We start from the raw sequence: 25,513 nt of genomic DNA, 5'->3' as shown, positions 1-25,513 counted from the left end.
ACAAAAAATAATTTAGGCTTATAAGGAAGATTTGATGATATGAGAAAAAAATTGATATTCTATTTTTAATTTCAATTTACTTATTGATATGGAGTAGTAAAACCAATTTGTGTTTTAAATGATAAATATTGACAGTGATCAAAACCACAGGTATATTTATTTTTTCTGTGTGGTTAGGAATTAATGCCTTTTTGGGGGGCAAAATTTCTATAATGAATACTCATTAAGAAAAACTTGTCGTCAGACTTACCCATTTTCATATTCCAACCAATGAGGCACTTAATTTTCAGCCTCGAATCAAGAACTTCCAATATAACCAAGAGCAGGGTTGCCTTTGTTTTGAGTTGGGATCTCTAAATATTTTTAGTGTGAATTTAATATTGACATTTATCCTGATTTCAAATATGAGTTAGCTGGACAAACATTGCTGATTAAAAAATAAAAAGAATAAGAAAGCTGTTCAAAGAAAGAATGTTAACTAGTCAGATGAAATGATAGAAGCTCTAATATGATTTTAGATTATTATTTAAGAAAATGGAATACTTTGAGTTTCATAACAACGAAAATACTCAGGGCTGCCCTCCCTGAATGTCTTCGTCCCCGGCATGAGGTGAGCTGATTTTTAAAACACATGCCTATCATTATTTCTGGAGCAAGATGCAGCCAGTGTGGTTGAATGACTGTGTATCCCCAAGTGACCTTCAGACCTCATTGCAGAGTGGTTTGGTGTGACTCCCAGGCTGGGCAGAATGAGGCCAACTTAGCTCTGCTGAGTTCCGTGGGATATGGGGAATGGTGGTTTTGCTTGGCCTTGTCACAACTTCAGGAACTTTTTCTGGATGCTTATTTCCTCTTTAGACCACAGTCGAGTTTCCTCTTCTGCTCATGAACACCTTTGTTAACAAGCAATTAAAGCAAAGCTGGAAACCCAGAGCATTCCTTTTTTCCTCTTTTTTTGTCATCCTTCCATTGACTCATTTGATGATGATAGGGAATGATGTGGTTTTCCAAGATGAATTTTTGGAAGCCTGTGTTTGGGTCATCTTTATTCCTCATTAATATGGATAATTGAGGAGTCACTGAAAAAGGAAAATCGTTTTTCCAGATAAATTTTCTTTTCTTTATTTTTTTGGTAAAGCCTCAAAGGCCGGGAATTATTATGTTACCCACCTACTCTAGGACCAGTTTGGGAGTTAAATAAAAGCCCAACATTTTAGAAGTGATATTACTATCTTGAAAACAGTTTTCAAGTTGACATGTAGGGATTGTGAAATGTAGTTTTAGTTTGTCGATAAAAGGTAATGAGATTCTTCTTCTCTTTATTATTTGCTAAGCCATTAGAAATATTTTAATAGCTTGATTACTATTATTGTAGAGTGAGATATAGAAAAAAGTACCTCATGGATATTCAGTTGGATTATTTCTGAATGTTATCCCCAAATGGTAAGTAAAGCATTATTTTGAACTTTGTAAAATATGCAAAGTTTTCCAGTACAAGAAGCAGTTCTACAAATAAAAGAAACCAATAGAAGAAATTGTTCTAGAAATTAATCATTATTCATTAGTATAGATCACTTTCTTGCCAATTTTTCAATTAAATAGTCTTGCTCCTTCCTTGTAAGTTCCAGGATATATGGGCAATACCTTAGTTTCAGTTGTTATAAATGGAATTCATAGTTAGCCTTGAAATTCAGATATTTCATTTATTTGTGACCAGAGTTGAATCATTTCTATATCTGAATAAAATCTAATAATATGCTTTGCAATGAATTACATGCTTATGATTGTTAATCCTTTTTTTTGAGCATTTACATAATTTATTTGGTGAATGAATAGCATTTTTAAAAATTAAAACAAGGCTTTTGATTTTTATTTTAGCTTCTCTTGGTACAAAATTCTTTCAGAATAGAATATTCTTTTTTTTTTTTTTTTTTTTTTTTTGGGTTTTTGGGCCACACCCGTTTGACGCTCAGGGGTTACTCTTGGCTATGTGCTCAGAAATCGCCCCTGGCTTGGGGGGACCATATGGGACGCCGGGGGATCGAACCGCGGTCCTTCCTTGGCTAGCGCTTGCAAGGCAGACACCTTACCTCCAGCGCCACCTACCCGGCCCAGAATAGAATATTCTTCAAAACAAAACATATGAGATAAATTTTAAAGGAAAAAGAGGACAGGAAGGAAACTGGGGACATTGTGGGAAATGTGCACGGGTGAAGAGGTGTTAGACATTGTATGACTGAAGCTCAATTACAAAGGGCTGGGGCTGGAGAGATAGCACAGCGATAGGGTGTTTGCATTGCACACGTAGCTGATTCGAACAGATGGTGGTTTGAATCCTGGCATCCCAAATGGTCCCCTGTGCCTACAAGGAGTGACTTCTGAGCGTAGAGCCAGGAGTAACCCCTGAGTGCTGCCGGGTGTGGACCCCCCTTCCAAAAAAAAAGTAAGGGCTGCAGTGATAACATAATAGGGTGTGTGTTTGCCCTGCGTCTGGCCAATCCGGGTATGTTTCTCAGCATCCCATATGGTCCCCTGAGTGCTACCAGGAGTGATTTCTGAGCACAGAGCCAGGAATAACCCCTGAGCGTTACCTGTTGTGGCCCCAAAACCAAAAATATTAATAATTAAAGAGAAAATGTGGGGGAGACTGAAGTTTGTAGGAGCATTATGTATTTATTTTGTTTGTTTACTATTGGGTATGTATTATGCAATACTATATCATTTAAAATAAATTGTACATGTGAATGTATAACTATCTCCAAGTAAAAATTTCTCAGTGAAAAATTCTATAGTGAAAAGAATTAAAAAATAAAAAAGAATGGGGATCATATTTTTAACATTGTTCCCTTCAGCACATTTACTGAAATTGTAATGATCCAAAGATATTAGCCTGGCCACTGAGCAAGGATGACAGGCAAATTAGTGAAGCATTCCAGGTTTTGAAAAGGCAAAGAAGACATAAAATCTAAAAAATACTGCAGGTGATCTAAAATTTTAAAAACATTATAATGATTTTTGTAAAATAGGAGTACTTTATATTTTTCCATCCATAAGATCAAGTCATTATGCATTTTGATATTTACCTAAAGCAGTTGAAAGCTTATACGACACAAAACATCCACACAAATGTTTATCACAGCTTTATTCCTAAATGCCAGAATTTGAAAACAAACAAGTGAATAGAGTACTGTATGTTTGTTCAATAAAATATTATTCAGCATTAAAAAATAAGCAAACTTTGGCTGGAGAGATAGCATGGAGGTAAGGCATTTGCCTTGCATGCAGAAGGACAATGGTTCGAATCCCATCATCTCATATGGTTCCCCCAACTCTGCCAGGAGCGATTTCTGAGTGTAGAGCCAGGAGGAACCCCTGAGCGCTTCTGGGTGTGACCCAAAAACCAAAAAACAAAGGCAAACTTAACGACAAAAATGCTCGGATTAACCTTAAATGAATTTTGTTAAATAGGGGAAAAGTTAGTCTGAAAAGCTACAGACTGTATGATTCCAACTATTTAACATTGTATGAAGGCAATTTCAGTAGTTGTCAAAGGTTAGAAGAAAAAACAGGTATGAATGTGCAGAGCACAGGAAGCTCTCTAGACAATGAAACTACTCTGCGTGACTAGATTGATGAATACAGGTCATTGTACTTTTGTTCAAACCTAGAGAATACATAGCACAAAAGTTGAACACAAATGTAAACTCTGGACTTTAGTTAAGAATAATAGATCAGAGCAGTGGCACTGAGCGGTAAGGCATCTATCTGCCTTGCCGGCACTAGCCTAGGACGGACCCCGGTTCGATTTCCCAGCGTCCCATATGGTCCCCCAAGCCTGGAGCGATTTCTGAGCACATAGCTAGGAGTAACCCCTGAGTGTCACCGGGTGTGGCCCCCCAAAAACAAAACAACAACAACAAAAAATACATCAATAGTTCAGCGTTAAGGCATTTGCCTCGCACGCTACTGACCCAGGACGCACATGGGTTCCATTCCCGGCATCCCATATGGTCCCCCGAGCCAGGAGCAATTTCTCAGCGCATAGACGGGAGTAACCCGAGTGTCACCGGGAGCGCCCCCCCCCCCCAAATAATAATAATAGATCGATATTGGTTAAACTGCCAGAGGAGCAAGAGTCTTCTGAGATCAAATGAGCTTGTTAACAGCAAGAAAATGACGAACTCCTCGGGCCATTCTATGTCAGCCAACTCGAGGCTGGAGGGCCATGAAAGGGACTTTGGCTGCACTCCTAGGGACTTTCCGTGCGCAGCAAAGTGCCTGGGCAGAAGTTGTACAAAGTCTACACATTTAACTGTGTGCAAGTCCATGAACACTGTCATCCAGAGCCTGACGGCACCTTCTGCATGTATAGCAAGGGCGCCTCAGAGATCATCCTCTGCAAGTGTAACCAAATCCTGAATTTAGAAGTGAATGTCAGGCCCTTAAAGAACAAGGACCGTGACAAGAAGAGAAACTACAAGTGGCCTCACAAGTGAGTGCTACCTGACCCTTTCAAAGCTCTATGCATTTGATAGAGCACCTAAAGGCACTTTCTGAGTCTCTGGTTCCCCCAACCCCTATTCCCAGTGTGCTCTTCCCCTAAAAATCCAAGAACCTCTAAAGAGTAAGAACCATGTCTTACTCATTTTCTATCCCTGGACTGATGGCACCTAGAAGTGATGGTGGTGACCTGGGATTATTCCACTGTTTAATTGATCTGATTTTTTCAGAAATTGTAAGTGCAGAACCAAACCAGTCAATTGCATCGTTTGGAGTCAAGATAGCATAAAATTTCATCCTTTCTTATAGGTAGCAACTACATTAGCCCTTTGCCACCCTGAAGAAGACATAGGATGGACCTTTGCCCACACTCCCTTTGTAATATTTCTAAGATGATTCTATCATCTAGTATATAGAACTTGAAGAGAAACTTGTAGCTTCCCCTGAAATGCTTATTAAAATTAGTACAGGTCTAGAGAAATTTTCTCTTGGACCCAGTTAAGAGTAAGCAACAATACTATTGCCCTCTTTACACTAACAGCTACCAAAGTTTTCAGGTTTGCAGGAAAAAAAAATTCAGGAACCACCTTGTCACCTAGACAAAGTCCCCAGTCTGGACAGACAAAGAAAGGGCTCCCTGCAAATTCAGTTGACTAACCCACAGAACAGAATGCAAACTATCTTGGAAACTTCCACTGATAGCTGACTACTGAAAACCGCCTGGAAACAGATGACATCAGAGCTCACAGCTCAGACCAAATTCGTCGTGACTGCACCTTATAGACTCTCAAATTAAATTTCTTCTAATTTTTTACTATTTATAAATAGTATTTCAATGAAGCTCTCAGACATAGTTTCTCATATACATGAGGGAATTTTTCAAGGCAATGTGCATCTTGCAACACAATGGCTGCAGAAAAGAGCACTAAAACAAGCCGTATAAGATATAGCATTGAGGGACCGGAGAGATAGCATGGAGGTAAGGTGTTTGCCTTTCATGCAGAAGGTGGTTCGAATCCCGGCATCCCATATGGTCCCCTGTGCCTGCCAGGGGTGATTTCTGAGCATAGAGCCAGGAGGAATCCCTGAGTGCTGCTGGGTGTGACCAAAACAAACAAACAAACAAACAAAGATATAGTATTGAGAGAGGGCAAATTATGGGATATATATAATATATATATATTATATATATGAGTGTTGTAAAATTTTAAACAAAAAAATTATATGCTCATTGTGAACACCGATATTAGAATTAATAAATAAGATTATAGAATTAAACTGTAAAGTTTTTGTTTGTCTGTGTTTGAGTCACTCTTGGCAATGCTTGGGCATTACTCTCAGCTCAGTGCTCAGGGTTTGGTCTCATGAGTGCTCTTCTGTGCATGTGTGCCAGGAATCAAACCTGTGCCTCTTGCATGCTCTCTTGTGTGCTCTCCACATTGAGCTTTCTGAAACTTGGAGGAGAGTTAAAAATGAGAAGATACCCACCAGGAGCTTTCACAGATCTATAATGTTAGCCCTTAACTTCTTTAATTTATGCATATTATATCTTATAGTATATTCTTTATTAAATATGCCATAATTTTATTAAAATACAGGAAATTGTAAGTTTTACATCAGGAGGTTTTAGTAACTTTTCGCTGCTTGTTCATGCATATGTGTTTTACAGTGAGGTTTAATAAAACCCTAAAAAATTAAGCTATGTTTGTTCTCAGTGAAAATAAAAGCTGTACTTTTTATGTAGGCATATATTCCTCTTCATATTTTTTCTATTTTTCATCTTGGAAACCATAACATTGTACCAAACCTTATACTTTTTTTTCTGTAGTCTTCGCACTCTTTAGAGATCTTCAAAGATGTTTTTAGGGTGGAATTTTCTTCTTGGAATTTTCTTGGGATTCTGGTGTGTGTTTCCTTGCTGAGGAGTTTCGCCGGGGATTCAGGCTCTACTGCTGAGCTACGGCTCCAACTTTTTCTGTGACTGGGGAAAATCAAATATTTTTTTCCCATCGTTCACAACGGTCACTTAACAGCTGTCGATGGGGGCATCAACAGTAGCTTTGGGTGCAGTAGTAGGGATTGGGGATGTTGCTCTTTTTTTTGTTTGCTTAAAGAAGATAGATTTCCGGGGGTGTCCTGGGAGATCTTATTTTATTTTCCTGAAAGGGCTCAGTTGACCAAACAAGATTAGAAGCCACTGGCCTAGAACTAAACAGTGAACTCTTACACTGAATTAAGTAGAACAAATGTCTAATGAACTCTAGTAAACGTGTTAGGGGCCAGAGCGGTGGCACAAGCGGTAAGGCATCTGCCTTGCCGGCACTATCCTAGGACAGACCGCTGTTCGATTCCCAGGCATCCCATATGGTTCCCCAAGCCAGGAGCAGTTTCTGAGCGCAGAGCCAGGAGTGTCACTGGGTGTGCCCCCCCCCCCCCTAAAGGAATGGTACCATAGTATACATGATTAGTTTTCTTCCTCATCTCTTTTCTTTTTATTACTACCTCCTTCGTCCTCCTAAATTAGAAACTGTAAGACTTAGCAGAGGGCACATCCCCATAGGTTTTATTTTGATTGGTCTAGAGGTAAGTCCCAAAGATCAGTAAACAAAAATTCCTTTGATGACTTTAGAACCACTGGGTCTTCAAGTATGATTCCTGGGCCATGAGTAATACCATTTGAGACCTTGCTAGAAGTGTATATGCTATTTGCTGCTTCCCAGACCCATAAAGATCTAAAATAATCAGGCAAAGTCCTTGTAATGTGTTTTCATGGCTGACATTTGAAACTGATCTTTTTCATATATATATGATACATATATATGTGTGTATTATATTATATAACATATTTTAATATTATATTTATATATATTATATATTACATATATGTAATATATATGTAATATATAATATATATAAATATAATATTAAAATATATAGTTATATATTATAAAAAAGCAAAGGGGTCAGAGTAATACTATAGCACAAGGGTGTTTGCTTTGCACATGGCCAACACAAGCTTGAATCCCGGCATTTTATATATTCCCCAAGCTTACCAGGAGTGATTCCTGATTGCAAAGTCAAAAGTAACCCCTGTGCATCACTAGGTATGGACTGGAAATCTCCCCCGATTTTTTTTAAATCATTCATATTTAATTTAAAAATTAGTAACCATAACAAAGATACTTTTAGTGAAACAGTGGATCCAAAGTACATAGTAGATTGTGAGTTGAACTAAATAAAAGGAGTGCTTAGAGACAATTATAAATAAATCTTTAATGAACAGGTTTCAGTGGACCAAGATTTGGCTATGTTAAAATGAAAGGAGTTGCGAGAAAGATTCTGGGGAAGGTGAGAAATGGATGTCTGTGAAGCTTACCACTTGCTTAAGAATAGTTAAGCACTGAAGAGAGAGCTTGAGCAGTAGACCCTGAGTTGAGTTTCTTACACCACTTGATCCTCATTACTGCCTGATATGGCTCTCATGGTTCCTGACGTTCTGGCCATCCCCAATTTGAATTCTGTTGGGTGGAGTCTTAGCCTGGAGCAACAACATAGATGGACCTTCCCGGAGAAAGAAAGAAAAAAAAATAGCCCAGATGTAAATACTCATATATGGACAGTTAATTGGAAATGGGCGAAAAATCTATTTAATATGTGGTAATGACTGGTCTGGATTGATGGCACAGCAGGGAGGGCATTTCCTGTTTATGTGGCCGATTTGGGTTTGATACTCAGCATCTCATATGGCCCCTAAGCCTACCAGGAGTGAACCCTGAGTGCAAAGCTAGGAGTAACCCTAGAGCATTGCCAGGTGTGACGCCCCCCCCCCCCCCAAATCTATTGAAAAAAAGAAGAAAATGTTCACTCGGAGCAGAGCTCAAGATAGGTAAGGTAGTAAGGCTCTGGCTTTGCACATGGCTGACCTGGGTTCGGGTTCTGACCATACATGTGTTCCCCTCAGCACTACCAGGAGTATTGCTGGGTGTAGCTCCAACCCGCCAGCATGCTAAGGTGCATGTTCTTTAGTATGCAGGAAAGTGCAAATTAGGGCAATATCACTCACATCTATAAAAACGTATATCTAGAGCTGGAAAGATAGTACAGTTGGGAGGGCATTTACCTTGCATGCAAGAAATCTGGGTTTGATTCCTGGCATCCCATAGGGTCCACTGAGCACACTAGGCATAATTCATGAGTGCAGAGCCAGGGATTCTGCTAGAACAATTGCCATTAGGTGTGTAGAGAAGAGGGCACCTTTGTTTACTGTTGGCAGGAATGTAAGTTGGTCCAGCCTCTGGAAAACAGTATGGACCTATCTCAAGTCACTAAAAGCAGATCTGCCATATGCTATAGCAGTTCACTCCTAGGAATCAATCCAAAATTTCCCCAAATACTCATTTAAATGATGCCTGAAAACCTATGTTTATTGCAGCACTATTTACAGTAGCCAAGAACTGGATAAAATTATTATAGGCCAATAAGTAAGTAAGATAAAGATATAATCTCTCTCTCTCTCTCTCTCTCTCTCTCTCTCTCTCTCACACACACACACACACACACACACACACAAATACACTACTCACCAACAGGAGAGGATGGACTGTTGGCTGAGGGGCGTGCCTGACATGCACAATGCCCAGGGTCCAGTTCTTTGCACTGCAAGAAAAGAAGAAGGAAAAATAAAAAAGATGAAATTTTGCCTCTTGTGGTAACATGGACTGAACCACAGGGGCCCTTGCTCAGTGAAGTAAGTCAGAAGGAGAAAGACAAATACCAGATGATCTCACTTCTATGTGGGATATAAAGAAACAAAGCAAGAGAGCACAGTCCAACCAAAACAAACCCTCAGGACTCGGTCCCCAGAAGGAAGCTACCGAAGGAATTTGGGGGGTTGAGCATGCTCAGAGGCCTGTGGTGGAGGGATGTTGGCGCTGGGGATGGGCAGAGTGCATTAACAGAGTACCCCGAAAACAGGAATTCTAGTTTTAAGAAGTATGCAGGTCTGTTGATTGGTGGCTGGGCAGAGGTGGGAGAGAACAGTGCTGGGACTGAGGAGTTGCACCTTCTCCTGGATCACACTTCTATTTTGTAATACTTTGTTAGATTGAACAGAATATTTTACCGCCCTCACTCCCCTCGGAGGGGATTTAATTAAAATTAAATGAAAAAATTTAATTAAAATTAAATTGAAAATTTCTGGAACTACCGCATTCTTTGCTTTCCTGTCTTCTGTTTGTTTCTTCTGATAAAATGAATGCAAATTCTTGTTTTGGGGTATTTCCAGTTATTTTTCTGCAGCGCCCCAGGACAGGGCATGTGCCATAGTGCAGAACACTAAATTATCAGTATTGTTGCTCAGTATAGTTTTAGTTTGTTTCTACGTTTTTCAATTTTAACTCTTGTGTATTCTCACACTTGAAATTTTGTGAGAAAACTTTTACATGAAAATTTTTGTTGAGTAGCCCTGAAATGTTACTAGTATCATATACATCCTATGCAATATATTTTGTTTCTGGGGACGTGTTTTAGAATTCAGGAACTGGGAGCTTTGGTCTGCCCATTAGTTGAAATAAAGCGATGGTAGAAAGTGAAGAAGTTGATCTGTTGATGAAAGAACTAGAGTCTGATCTAGCACCTATTTTTTATACACTTCAGTGTATCTTTTACTATTCATGGAAATAATTCTTATCTGAAAAAATCAGGAATGTTATAGGAATGTTTCTAAGGACGTGTAACTAATGCAGTTATCAAAGAAAAAAACCTTTTGCAGTGAGATTAAAGTCAAATTAAACTATCAGTTTGTAGAAATTTAAAATAATCGTATCTTTGCCACAAAGCCATAAAGTTGTCAGTGTAACGTTTCAGTCTGGTGTTGGTTATGAGCAGCTACACAGTGAACTAGAAGGAGTCAAGTAAGATTATCATAAAAATGTTTTAGTTCTTTGTTTTGCTAAATATTTGCATAAAATTGAGAATGCATAATTGTATAGAATATTGAGACTCTTGGATGTAATTATCAACCTCAGTGCAAAAATGACTAATACTCTAATTGGGAGATTATTAGAAATAATTGTTGGAAATTTATTCATTTCCAATTACAGCAATTAGGGAAAGAGAAATGTTAGGAGGGCTGCTTCTGAGAGGTTGGTTTCCTGAATACCTTAAGAATTTTCTTTTTTTATAAACCATCTTGATTGAGGCACCACGATTTATAATACTGTTCCTTAGACTTTTTTTTTTTCTTTTTGGGCCACACCCGGTGATGCTCAGGGGTTATTCCTGGCTATGCACTCAGAAATGGCTCCTGGCTGAGGGACCATATCGGACTCCGAGGATCGAACCTCGGTCCATCCAAGGTTAGCATGGGCAAGGCAGATGCCGTACTGCTTGCACCACTGCTCTGGCCCCTGTTCATTAGACTTTTGAAGCACACAGCATTCCAGCTTCTCACCCTTCACCAGAAAATTTGCTTCCCCCACAAGTGTCCCAACTACCACTCCCCCCCCCCATAAGCTCAGTTGTATGGACAAAAAAAATCTCCAGTTCTGATGACTTTGGCCATTTAGTAACCCTTTGTTGCTTTCTATTCCACATGTGAGACTGTGTGTATGTGTGTGTGATTAAAGTAAACTCCTGGAATCAGGAATGTTCATTAACCCATTTATTTTAATGCATATTGGAGAAGGGTGTTGATCATTGCTGGGCAGTGCTCAGGTTTTATTCCTGTTGGGATTCAGAGGACCACATGGGGTGCAGAGGATCAAACTGTGTGCAAGTTGACTATGAGCAAGGCAAGTGCCCTCCCCTTTGTGCTGCCTCCTCAGCCCCTGATAATAAGTTTAGGAGTAACATAGTTGAAGCTGGGAGATAATTCAGCAGTGAGGGTGCCTGCTCAGGTTCAAGCCAGGGTACCACGTGATCCCCTGAGCACCGTAAGGTACAACATACAGGGGCTACCTGGGTGTTCCCACGCTGCCAGGGACCCAAACAGCATAACGTCCTTAGTTCCTTTTATTGACCACCAGCCTGGTTCACTTAGAATTTTTCCAGCCACTTGGAATGCCCTCAAATTAGTTCCTTATAAGATACTACAGTTTTGCTTTTGGGGAGGTTACCCCTCGAGATGCTTAGGGATCACTCCAGGCTCACTTACAAATCACTTCTGGTGAGCTCAGGGGACCATATGGAATGCTGGGGATGGAACCTGGATCTGTTGCATGCAATTCCAGTACCCTACCCGCTGTGCTATCTCTCCAAACCTGAAGATAATACATTTTTAATTCAAGGAGAAGGTGTCATTATTATAGACAGAATGCTTAACTGTATGGCCCTGTAGGAAATAAGAAAGTGAGTTTTATAGAAATGAGGTAAGATAATCAACATTGCTTGTATTATAATCACAAAATGACCAACATGGTGCAGAAATAGGAAGAACTCTAAATAGGCATATGAATTTTCACATAGTATATTCCTCCGCCTCATCTTTGTTATCTGTGGACAATTGTATTAGGGTATCTTTTTGGTGTCATGGAAAAGTAAATTCTAAGGGGAAAAAGTCTGTAATGAGGAAAAAATATATTGGCAAGAAATTGCCCCCACCCCTGGAGTATTTTTCAATTGCATAAAATAGTTCAATTTTAAAGTGTGTTAATGATTTCCAATAGTTACTGGCTCTAATACCTTCACAGACACTATCAACTCTGCCCGAATTCAATTAGAATCAAGACTGTTTCCTAGTTTCAAAGAAATACATGTTTGTCAGGTTGGAAATTCATCTTGCAGGGCCCTGCGATCTGGGGCAAGACTACAGGCTCGGTGGCTTCTTCTGTGCATATCATCTATTATTTATCTGTGTGATCATCTATTTTCTGAAATGGGACCTACACAGTTTTTTGCACAGTGTTATTTTAAAAAGCCTTATTTTCTTTCCAGATGTATAATTGAAAGGGAGAATTTTCTCTGGGTACTTGAGAGGTTTTTGTTTTTATTCTTTGCTCAGAATAAATGAGGCCAGAGGGTCGTAGTTGCGTGAGGCAGGGCTGGAGAAGGACTTGCAGAGACGTGAGAGGTACAGTGTGGCAGCCAGCGCTTCTAAATCTCCGAGGTGTGATTATGTCATAACAGCCATAACCTCGGGGCTTGCTTTATTACTTTTATTAAAACAAATCTGTGTGGGGCTGCGATGTATATTTTGGTGATGAAGGAAATGAGGTGGTTAATTTATTACGTGAACAGCACTTTCAACTAACCACAGCGCGATTCACTGAGACCAACGGAAACCCCTTGCTTGGTCCAAATGACTCCTTTTTGATTTGTGGATCTTAACTTTCAACACTGGAGCATGGAGTTTATCTACAAAATGATCCCTTTTTTAAAAAAATAAAAAAACTTCTTGTAAGGTTTTTGACCAGTTTTAAACTAGAATTTCACCCCCTTGTGTCATTGGGAGTATTGACTGATTATGAATCCTCAAGCAGACCTCGCTAGCAAGTTCAGGGAAAGGAGGGTGGGGTGGGTGTGTGTATTGGGGGTGGAGGGGTCTGTATCGTTTTCCAAAACTCCTTGTATCTTTGAGAAGAGCGCCACAGAATAATCAGAGGAGCAGCCCCCATTTCAGTCCTTGTCCTGTCAGGTAGGAAGAAGTTAAAGCACTGGTTTTCCTGTGTTCGGATTTACTTAGTCTTAGAGACAGGTTCTGCAATGGGAAAGAATATTAGTTTATGTAAAGAATAACTGATGAGGAATATTTGCTTAGGTGGCAGGATCAACTATGGAAGGCAGAGGGATTGATGGGATCCAGAGGGTTGGCCACCCTTTGAGCTGCTCACTGGGTTGATGGTATCTAGAGGCTTGGCTCAACCTTTGAGCACTTCCTCCTGGGTAGGGAGCACTTGCCGACTCTCTGTAACAGTTGTTGGGAAACCAGGAACTGATAAATTTTCTCTGGAGCCAAGCAGCATCTTATCTGGTGACTTGAGACTGCTTAGAATGGAAGATAGATCCTCTTCCTGGCAGCATTTTGCAAAAATTGTATCTTGCGGGTGTGCCAACTTCCAACCTTCTATGGACACTCGGACACAGAAATCAGTAAGGCCTTTCACTGATAAGATAGAGCTCGCCTTCACATCCAGGATCTTCTTGCCAGACTCCCCAAGAGTAAGGGTAACAGTCAGGCTTTGTTTCTCTTCCTCCTTCTCTTCCCTCTTCTTCCCTCTTTCTCCCTCTTCCTTCCTCTCTCCTTTTTCTTCCTCCTCCTCACCTCATTTCTCAGAATGGTGTCATTCCCTTCTCACACTTTCCAGGGAGTCAGTGAGGACTGGGAGAAACATTCCCCATGTAGATTAGACCCGGGGTGAAGAGGGAGGTCCAGGCTGTAGTTCTTGTGATGCTGGACTGGAAGTGTGGCAGTGGCGCCCCTGGCAAGGTTGGCAGCAGTCATCAACACTGGGCCTGGCTAGAAGGCTGAGAAGGTTCCTGCTTTAGCCAGTGACTGGGAGTGAAGGCTGTAGGCTGTGGCAGAAATTAACTCAAAAGAGAATTGGACAGTAGACAAGACTTCATTTTAAAGGCATAGGTGGTTGTCCCAAATTTGCAGGGCTCTCCCTGACTTGCCAAGAGACACTGGGCTTGACGCTGTGAAAACCAATATTCATTAGTTTGTTCAAAGTCCATTGCTTCTTTCTCACTTGTACTTTGCAGAAAGATGAATATTTAAACACGTACCCTGAAAGTTGGCTCCCTGACTAGGACCCTTTTCTCCCTGTTATATGCCATCAGGAGCAGTGAACATAGCAGTCATTCAAAGTGAGGGTGGTGGAGACCTGTGAATCTCATATTCCCCACTCACTTCACCTCCCTCAGCAGTCTCTCCTGCTGTGCCTTCTTGCTAGCTACCCCTTTCCTAGGCTCTCCTGACCTTGGAAGAAGTTGTTTGGGTTTTAGGCTTTCGCTCAGGTCTTGCCCCTGTGTCCTATGGCATGAACTATAAACCAGGTTTTTAAAAAGTGATTCTAATTCTCCTTTATGATTGCGAAACTACTCAGAGAGGTGTTGACAAATTTAAGCAACTTTACAAAGCTTTGGAAAATAGAAATTTATGGGCATGCTCCGAGAGGAATATCAACTGAACACAGGCACAGCGATGGCAAGAAAAGACTTCAAGCCCAAGGCCCTGATGCAGAATAATTCTCAATGATATGGAACTCTGGAGTTGAGAATGAGACTCATCTCTTCTGGAGGAGTTTTTATCCTTAAGAATGCAAAGAACATTTGGATTCTAAATGAAAATACTTGATTACTCATTCCCAGGTTAGAGTGTGATTTGTTTCTGGCAAATCTATTGCTTTGCTTATTATCTTGGGTTCTGATTCTGGTGTGTGGTTGACAGCTAATGTTTGAATCTCTCAGTCTTTAGGAGCTGGGAGAGATGGAGACTAGTTGAGGAAAACACAGCAACAGCAAAGCCCATGTGGGTTGGGCTCAGGCTCTTCACCCAGGCCTCGGATGAGAAACAGCTGCTTGTTAGAGGACAGGCCGCCTCGAGCATCCCTAATCAAGCTGTTTTTCATCATGCAATTACCTGCTCTTTAGTATGGGGGAGGGTGTTGGTGTGGATTTATAGGTGGTTCTGGAATGTTTGCCAAAATGTCAGAGTTGAGATTAAAAAATTAGCTAGTCCCTGTAGTTGTCCTCTTGAAATATGAACGTGTTGCTGTAATCACAGAAAGATGCCCAGAGAGACTTCAGAAATTAGTTCAAGACTTGAGGGACATAGAGGATATCTTCTGTGTGTTTTAGATGACAAGTCTTGAGGAGGTCCCCTGCCCCCTACTTTGCAGCCAGTGGGAAAAGCGAGCTGTGTCATCTTGTGAGGAAGGTTGCTAATGCGTTATTTGGTTCCTACTCCTATTATTACCTCATTCTTTTTCTTTTTCTTTTTTTTCTCTCCTTCAAACCCTTTCCTCCAGTTGAACCCAAAGACAAAAGAAAACAAAATCAAATTAAAGTTCTCTTGAGAATCAAAAAGGTGATGGTTCAACTTTGTGGGTGACTGGCCTAGCTTGTAAAGAAATGAAACAGAACCCAATATGCATTTACTCCGAAAAAAACATACCCAGGGTAGTTTGCACAGACCTCTTTTCAATTTGAGTTATGCAGTATGGCCCATTTTGAAATCAGGGTCCCACTATGTTAGGCAAAGAGGCCAGAAAGGATAGGTTTCCATTGCTTCTGTTCATTTTCCTCTTCAAAATAGAGCAAATGTTTTCTAAGGTATAAGCCACAGCTTCTCTAGCATGGCAGCATTTTCTCCTTAGTAAATCTTTTTTGCTGTACACTTAACTGCAGAAAAATTCCTGTCAGAACAACAGTGCCATGACTTTTAAATTTTCATCAAATCCAATGCACTGCCATAATTTCTTTAACCAGAAATCATTATCTATAGAATGCTTGAATTGTTGATCTTAAAGACTGGGATACATTGTTTGACCTCAAAACAATTAATGTCTATAGTTGTATATTTTAAAGGTAAATATGGGAATAGAAAGTGCTTTGTGTAAAAGAAGATTGACTACAAGAGGAGAGTTTAATATTTGTAAAATAAAATTTTGAGATGTATTTTGTATGCGTTTTATTTTTCTATTTATGTATTCTATTTTTTGGTATACATCTGTAGTTTGCATATTTTTTTTCTAAAAGTAAGAGGCAGAGATTTGATTTGATTTTAAAATAATATTTCCAAAGGCTTATTGTCTCATGGTCAAATCATTCTCATGGCAGTGGGATTTAGCTAATGATTTCTCTAGGAGACTAATGACAATACTGTTGTGAATTTTTAACAGAATATGAAATGTTTTAATTTTGTGTGTATGTGTGTTTAATACACCACAAGTCTGACATTTCAATTTACTACTGTATCTTGAATTAGCACTATGATAAGATTTCATTCTTTCACCTGACAACACAAGCTATTTCATACAATTGGAATCCAATCTTAGAAGGTGATGCCTCGGCTTATTTGGAACAGGTAGCAAATGATGGCATATACCACAGAGAATTATTTTTATATGTGCAGCTGTGTGTATATTCTTAGAGCAGTGTTAGTCGAAATCTGTTGTCTTTAGTAGTGTTCAGGTGCATAGTTCAGCCAAATAAATCACAGATGATTCATTATAGAAACACTTTATAATTTAGGTCTCAGGGGAAGGGAATTTAGTTGTAATTTTGAAGAACTTCATCCCCAAGTCATTTAATAGTATATTTAATTTTAGCTCTCCCAGATCTTTGTGGACAGGACAAAAAAAGTTATAGATAAAAGATGTGTAAGTCCTTACTCGAACTTCTTTCAGTGAAGGGATCAAAGAGATTTAGACTTGACAAAACTATTACTGTTTTCTGTTTTGTTTTTGTTTTGTTTTTTATTTAAAGGTATCCTTTCAAAAATGATATTAAGAATTTATTACTATAGGCTCATTAAAAACAGTTTTATTAGGCAGTGATTAATACCATGACCTTTATTTTTGGATCAGCTTCATAAATATATACAGTTTTCTATGTCAGTCATTGTCTAGAATTTCATTTTTGTTCTGCTTTCCATTATAAGCCGTGAATTATATGAAATTAATTTAATCGCTACTACAAACAGAAATTAAATGTGCCCTAATCCAGAGTTACGTTGTTTGCTTTTACAACTGTAAGTCATAAGTAATTAATTTTCCTTGGAAAATTAATTCACTTACCATTCCCAGTAGCATCATATGTTGACACAGGGTTATAGATCGTTTAATATTTTTCTCCAGCAGGCCGGCCTCAACTTTAGAAGACCTTAAATGAAAACAAATTAAAATTTACTCAACTCTATATAATATGGAGTTATTTAAAATAAGTGTTGTATTGCTATCATCTAGGTGATGACTCAAAAATCATGTTGCAACTTTATAAGGCCTCTGTTAGTAAATTAGCAAAATCTAAATGACTTTCTCACGAGTTGTTTCTACGACGGTAACCACTAATATTTTCTGTTCCTCCATTCGGAATTAATTAGTGACCACCGTAGCCAGCTTGAAAATAGGAGCATTTTTACACCTTGCTTACTAGGTTGTGTTCATACCACAGTTTTTTTCCCCCACAGCTAAATTGACTTACAGTCATATAATGTACAACTGTTGATATTAGAGGCAGGGAATGTGCACAGGTAAAGGTTGTTGTACATTGTAACAGTAACAGGAGCATTTTTATCAACACTATAAAAGCAAAGGAGTTCATTGGCCATTCTTGTCACCTGGGGCTACATGTCATCATAGATACTTTTGGAGCTTATTTCCATATCTAGTCTTAGTGGAAAGATCAGGGACATAGCAGGGGTCCTCAAACTTTTTAAACAGGGGGCCAGTTCACTGTCCTTCAAACTGTTGGAGGGCCAGATTATAGTAAAAACAAAAATTATGAACAAATTTCTATGCACACTGCATATATCTTATTTAGAAGTGAAGAAACAAAATGGGAATAAATACAATATGTGGCCCGCGGGCCATAGTTTGAGGACCATTGAAGTAGACTATGGACAATATCTTGTTTTCATGAGATTTTTTTTTTAATTTTTATTTCTATTGACTGCCCTCTCCAGTCCTTTCATTATTTACTGTTCATATTCCTTCAACCTGCCCCTTCCATCCCTTTCCCTCTACTTTCCAGAAAGGCTAATGTGGAAAATAAAATAAGCAAAAGTCTTTCAGTTAAATGAGTTAAGTTTCACCCTAGCTACTTCTTATATTTTGGGAACTCTGAAAATATGGGAAAACCCAAATTTAGTTTTTCTTCTGCATTTGCCAGAGGTTTTTTTTTTTTTTTTTTGGTAAGGTGACTTTTTTTGGTTCATAGAACCTTATAAAACATATAGTGTTTATTACTTTATTTATATTTATTTAAGTCACTCGGGTGAAACTCGTGACAGTGGCAATGTTACCATTTTAACAAGAGGGGGCTTATTTTATAAATGTGCCTTTGTAGCCAGAGCTTTAAAAAATGCAGGGGATTAGCAGTGAAATGCTCTTTATGCCTTTTGGAAAGAAAATTTGCTGTTTAATTTCAGTGCAAATGTACTACTAGAATACAAAATCACCAGTGTTATTTCTTTCTTTCTGTTACTATTGGAGACTTTTGTTTTGAATCTGTACATTAGGATTGAACTACATACACTCCCAGGTTGTAACAGGAAGAAAGAGGTTTTACTTACTCCTTCTCTCAGGGATGATAAAGCAATTCCATTCCCTTTGTCTCAGAGGGATTATCAGAGTTGCTTTCTGAGTTAGGATAACGAGCTTCTTCTTATCTTTGAACCCTGTGAAAAAGCCACAAGTGTCAACTCATGCACATTTAGATTTCTGCTGTGACTTAAATATAAATGGCTATTCAATGAGGTTTAAGGGAAAGTAATCTTCCCAAAATAATTTCCCTAACTATCCCAAGAAATGATTCAAAAAACTTTGTCTATAAATCTGTCACCGTTTGATAGTCTGATTCCATATGAATATGCATGGTAATTCTGCAAAGGTTCTCAGTGGGGTTTTTGTTTAATCACCTCTGCCTTCTCCCCTGAAATGTGCAATATTTTATTTATACCTGTTTATAGGTAGAAAAAGCAACTATGTGCTTTTAGAAATGAACTAGAATCAATCTACATTTTATTTACAATATGTTCTCTCAAAAATTAGGTTGGGAGAGATTGTTACATTTTGTATGTGTGTCAAAATGACAGTTTTTTTTTTTTTAACAGAAGCGTGTTATTTTATAGTGAGCTAAGAAATGCTGAGGAATCGAGTGTGTGTGTTTAAGAGGTTACAAGGGTGTGGAGTAAAGAAGTGCTAAATTCAAGCTACCAGGTACTTGACACGGGCTGCATATGATAATTATTCGAAAATATATTTTTAAATATAGTTGTGAGTTTTCTGAAGTGGGCAATGCCACCCCTGCAGTGTACTTGAATGGTCTGGCAAGAACGGTAGTGATCTTAGGCACGATAGTGGGGCACTTTCTCCATTTGCTTATTAAAGCTAGGTTTTCAGAAGGGTACTCAGCAATTTTGTTTTGTTTTTGTTTTTGTTTTTGTTTTCCACTAAAAAGGGAAGAGGGCACCAAATAAATTTGAGAACCCTTGGACTAAAAAAAATATAATTTATGGAAGCAAACATATACCCTCCATTGATTATTTGGGCGATCTGGTGAAACAAAAAAACAATTGTCCTCTGGTTGAAATATGAATGTCCTTTTACAGAAGTGCTTATTGTTGTGATGGCAGAAAGTGTCTCATCTGCTGAATATGCTGAATGATCATTGTAACATACTTGTGTTAAAAACCACTTAAGACTCTGTAACAACTGGCCAAAGGCAGATGTTTCATGAGGATCCTGAAGAAGAGCAGAAACTGACTGGGTTTAGGGCAAGGATTTCATTGTTAACCTAAGCAGAGTAAATCGCCCTAACTATTCCCGAATAGCTCTCAAGTGTGGTGAGGGTGGGCTTTGCAGGCTGCTGGTGTAAGGTAGAGAAGTTTATTGAGGGATTTATAATATTTTTAGATGCTCAGTGGAGTCCTTAGTAATTCTACTCAGGAGAAAAGTCAATTTGTACTTAAAGAAATAAAACAGCTATTATTTTTACATCCTGTTCCACACTGCAGTTGTAGAGGACTACAGGAAAATGCGTTTACACATCTGATCGCAAAGGTAATAATTAAATAAAGGTGATATCAAGAAGGTACAATGGTGATTTACCACCCTTGGAGAGTGACACGGATCTCTCAGGTCCTTCAAAGTGAATCATGTTCCTAGCCATTATCCCATACAATTTTAATCTTACACCTCAGCAGTGCAATCAATTGGGTTATATTTTTGCTTCTACTAGAAACTCAAATCAAATCACAGGCAAGGTAGAGAGCAGTGCCTTGAAGCCTCCTGCATTTTTCTGCTTCTGTTCCGCTCGCCTTTGGCTATAGGAAACAGCTGGCTGGTCTGGCCACTGCCCTGCTCTTTGTAAGCTCTGTTCATGGGGCGGTGGTGGGGGAGAGACTGCCCTGGGTCTGTTATGGGAACCTCACTTCCAGGGCTGCCATGTCACCCGGAATGTGAGGCTCCTTGCAGGGTCACCTTGGGAAGAGTTGAAATGATGGAGAATGTTCTGCTAATTGCAATGGAATGATTGTTGTTGATGAGATAATGAAAGCGTGACTTAATGTCCTGTCTCCAAATTACTGTTCCATGTGTGCATTGTGTGTGTGGGGGGGGGGGACACAAAAATCATTCCTAGCTGAGTTTCAGGCATACTGTGTCCCAGCACCATGTCAACTCCCTTCCACTAGTGTCCCCGGTACCCTCCCAGATTCCCGGCACCCTCAGCTTGCTCCTTGACAGCACAATTCCAAGGCTGGTTTTATGGTTTGGGTCTCTTGTCCTGCAACTTGGATGTGCAGCCGGGTCCTTTCTCCAGACTACCAAGGGACTCCAGGCCTGGGATCTTGCCCCCATTACTTCCATCTGCATCTTTTTTTTTTCCTACCTGTTTTCCTTCCTACATTCTGGGGTGAAGAATGATGGTATTCCCCCCTCCCCGCTTAATATCTTGCATCCCTCATCCAGCTATTCTATATACCAAAGATAAGTGAGCTCATCCTGGGATTTGTCCTTCTGGCTTCCTTCACTTAACATGATTGCATTTTAACACAGATGGTTTTCCCGCTAGTTCATACAGAGGCATCATTTTTGAATTGATATTTTTTAATCTAATGTTCACTGACAGTTAACAAAAAAGAGCTTTCAAAGAACCTCTTCCATTTGAGCTTATCATTTTTAGAATCTTAGATATTCTTAATTTTTTTTGAATTTTAATATATAACAAATAAGAGCCCTCAAAACACTATTACTTTCTCTTTTCCCTTTCCAGATATCTAAACTAAATGAACTTAAACTTAGCTGGTAATTTCCTGGAGAGGCTAAAAGAGAAGTCAATGTATGTGTGTTTGCTAGTCGCAGACTTGGACTCACTTTGAGGGTTTTGTACAGTCTGTACGTTACTGCCGGGAAAAATACTTAGGAGACTATGGAAAGGTAGAAGGATCTCGCTAATAAGAGAGCTTAGTTCCAGAGAGGCCACCAAGGAGACTGCCGTGATTGACAAGGTTTCTCTCGGAGTCTTTCTCGCTCTCTTTTTTTCTACCAGTGTTGAAGTCAGGCAAAGAATATATACAAAGCTGAGTGAATACCAGTTTCCCCAGTACAGGGGCTGTTTTTTCAGGAAGTCTAACTCAAACCAGATGTTTTGCCTAGACCCAGAGCTTGTTGCTGCCAAGCATCTCATCAGAGGTCAGAGTTCTGGGCTCCGGGCCCTACTAGAATTCTTTCACAAATTGCTATTTGGTGAGGTTTTAATCCTAATGGAAAGAATAATGTGCTTGTAAAATCTGCAGTTATTACAAACACAGTATACATATTGTGGACTTCAAATGGCTACATATTTCATTCCCATAAACAGGGAATATAGATGAATGCCTTATGTGATAGCCTTCGACATTCTAACTGAAGTCGAATATACAGTTTATGCCACATTTACCATTTGCATTTGTAATACCCCAATAAAACGAACTTATCTTTGGGTGACAACTGGTAACCAACTCCTGCCCTCCCTCTCCAGTTTTTGGTTGTTGTATTTTGTTGTTACAACTCTACAGCTTCATCCAGCTGTTTGAATCCAAGAATTAAAAGCATTTGGCACTAAATGCTGGATGTTCTTTATAAGAAAAGTTCTGAATGCTACAGGACAAAGTGAAAACCTCAAAGTTTTTGTGTTCCACTCCACTCTGGAAACACCTATATTAAAATTGAATTAATTTACTCAAACTAGGACAAAGTTTATTTTATTTTTTTATGTGGATACACTTTGGGATATAGCTAAACATGATTGTGACTTTTTGGGGAAGCGTCTGAGTGAGTGAAAATTTATTATATCTCTGTTTACGGAAATTCATGTATAGACATATACATACATACATACATACGTACATACATACATATAAAATTAGATGCTTATTTGGAGCCTTTGTTGATACTGATTGTGAGTACAGAAAAAATTCATAGATAGATAAAGGTGTATGAAAACAGAGTCACAGCGTGTGCCTGAGATAAATATGTTGATTGGGCTATATCTACTAAAATTAAATGAATATGAAGTGAGGATAGATACTTGTTAATTTTTTGTGTCAGCCCAAATAGAAAGTACAAATGTCTGGAAATAAAAACTTAGTTTAAGAGTAAAATAAAGACATATTCTAGTGTCACTGAATTATCCCATAACACATAAGAGCACTTTCTTTGGTTTCAACAGCTAATAGCTTTTATTTGGGGTGGACATCTTCATGTTTCCACATATAAGTGACAATATTAGGGTATACAATAAATACATTAAAAAGGCCTAATCAGGTTTTTCAGGTCTTTCAAATAAATAAAGCTGGATTAATTAGTGACACCCCAAATTCTAAGAAAACATGGTATAGATAACAATTCCTTCTAACTAGAGTTTTGAATTTTTTTTCCATTTCCACAAAACATTGATATTTATTATTCTACAGACATATACTGCATTTGTGTTGAGGAGAATTGTCTTAGAAATGACCTTAAATTCACCTGGTAATTGAAAGCAAATAGGAAAAAAGAGAGATTGTTGAAGTCTTTGTTATGAAGTAAAAATGATTGTTTGGAAGGTATTTATGCAATACCCTTGGATTGCGCAACATTTTAAAAATCTTTGCCGGTTATTTCTGATGCTGTTCTATGTCTTTGGAGGTCTAACCTGGTGACATATTTTCTAGTATTATTTTCTGATGTCCATCTTCCTGATTGTCCTATCTACTTTGCACATCAGTTTTCGTAGTCTTTCATATTTAATGCTCTAACTTTGTTGATCTTATGATATCATTGCTTTCTGGGGACCTTTTCTTGGAAGAAAAGTACAGTGTTACTAAATCAAAGCTTTCTTACCTTTGAAATTCTGAAAGTTGAAATTGTGCTTCTTTATGATTTGTTCATAAACTATAATTGTGGGCTCCGAGCCCACTCCCATAAAGTAAGGGAATAACACGGCCAGTTCTGTAAAGGTGAAGGTAAGTGTCAAAGCTTGAGGCCACATTCTGTTTCTGCGTGGCATATTCATTGCGTGGCAATTACAGAAGTCCGAGACTGGTCAGTTAATGAGAAACAAACAATTTCATATTAATGAGTTCCCATTTGCCAATAATTCTGTCATTTGTAACTGGAATCAGTCATCACCCCTGCAAATAGCCCTTTCAAGACATTATTTGCAATTTTTCCCTCTGTTTTCTGTCCTTGATGTTGTGAAAATGGCCATCTACTGTTACAGGAATGAAAAGAGATCCCGTTCAAACATCTTCTGTGTTTCCACTTTCAGTGAAAAATGTTTTTCAAACCTGCAGCTGGTTATTTCTGCAGGAGTTCCCACTTATGCTCAGATTTGATTGACATTCTGAAATGGCAGCTTTTCATGAAAAGCTGTTAACTTGTAGAATTCAGTTATGGCACTAAGACAGACTGACTTTGTTCTGTGGCTGGGACCTGTCCAAACTAAATAGAACCCTGCATCTGAATTTAATAGTGCTACTCAGCCGGGGTAGGGCACTTGGCCTCCCCCCGCCCCCAAACTCCCAGAATTCAGATGCTGCTTGCTTCTGCGTTCTGAAGCTGCCTCGATGGGCGTTCATGCCAACATCTGCTGTTCTTTGATGGCTTTAATAGGCGTATAGTGTCATTCTCACATTCCTGTTTTGAGAACCCAGTCAACTCCAGCAATACTGCCTTTAGAAGATGATGCTAATTTACAAGAACTTGCTGCCTACTGCTACAGAGTATAACAGATGAAAAATGTCATAATTATTTTCTTATAGAGGGTCTGAAATGTTTGGAAACATGTTGCTGGTAAGGCTTTAGATTCATTTAATACGTGAAACTATTTTGAAAAGCATTTTGCATATGACTTTGTAGGAATGCTCATTCACTCCACAAATAATTGGATTACGTCTTCCGTTCCAAAGACAGTGGGCTGGAAGCCAGAACTATCACAAAGTAGGTGCTTTAATGGAACTTTAAATTCAGAGTCATTTTGTTATTACTTTGTAATGAAGTTAATGTTCCAGATCCCATTTATGACATTCTGTGGTGATGGTGATATACTTAGCTGTTCTTGTATTTGATTCAGGTTTGACGTTGGATAAAAGCAGAAAAAATGTGATTTTCAGGGAGCTCTAACAATGCATTGCTCAGAGGTCACCCCTGCCATGTGCTCAGGGGACTGAATACTGTCAGGGATCAAGCCACAGCCTTCTGCATTCAATGAGGGAACACTGGCCCTTTGACTCAATTCCCTGGCCCCAGAATGATCATTTTACTATCATCCCTGAACTTTAATATCTCACCCCAGCTTTGTTCTATGATATCTTAGCTAATTGGAATAAAATCAGGCAACATTTGCACCACTTTAGTAGGTGGAACTTTTAGAAGTCATGATATCTTATTTAAATCTTTAAAATTTACTTTAAAAATTAAGTTTGAAAGGAAAACTTTTTAAAAATTGAGTTTAATTTAGTTCCTCTATTTTGGTGGTATAAGGAGCAATTTCAGAATCCTAATTTCTAAAAAAGTTTGTTATCTTAAAACACCATGATTTACAGTTATTCACAGTTGGATTTTAGACACATAATGTTCCAGTACCAATCCCGCCACCGGTGTCCGCAGGTCCCAAATATGATGTATGTGTTAAGGCCTTCTGCAGTTGCTAGAGTTGTATGACACTTAATATGAACTTAATATGACAATGCATATTATGGAACTTAAGGCATTCTTCTAATCAGTTATTCTTGGGGGTGATGAGGGCTACTTGTAAATTTTAATGCATAAACATTTTATACTGTTAATAATTGGAAGCAGAAATTATAGGAAATATTTAGTAAATAAAA

The 25,513-nt window shown here is 38.8% G+C and overlaps 1 protein-coding gene and 1 non-coding gene across 2 annotated transcripts in view; both read left to right on the top strand.

Annotated features, from left to right (window-relative positions):
• SRBD1 (S1 RNA binding domain 1) overlaps positions 1 to 25,513 on the top strand; it is a 184,923-nt gene that overhangs the window by 95,072 nt on the left and 64,338 nt on the right. The window lies entirely within an intron of this gene.
• On the top strand, positions 2,840 to 2,942 carry LOC126025326 (U6 spliceosomal RNA). The gene has a single exon (XR_007501343.1). It is a non-coding gene; the product is annotated as a U6 spliceosomal RNA (small nuclear RNA).

Source organism: Suncus etruscus, chromosome 12 (genome assembly GCF_024139225.1).
Source record: "Suncus etruscus isolate mSunEtr1 chromosome 12, mSunEtr1.pri.cur, whole genome shotgun sequence".
NCBI classification, from domain to species: Eukaryota; Metazoa; Chordata; class Mammalia; order Eulipotyphla; family Soricidae; genus Suncus; species Suncus etruscus.
Note: the sequence above shows the minus strand (reverse complement) of the source record. Positions and strands in the feature narration are given on the sequence as shown.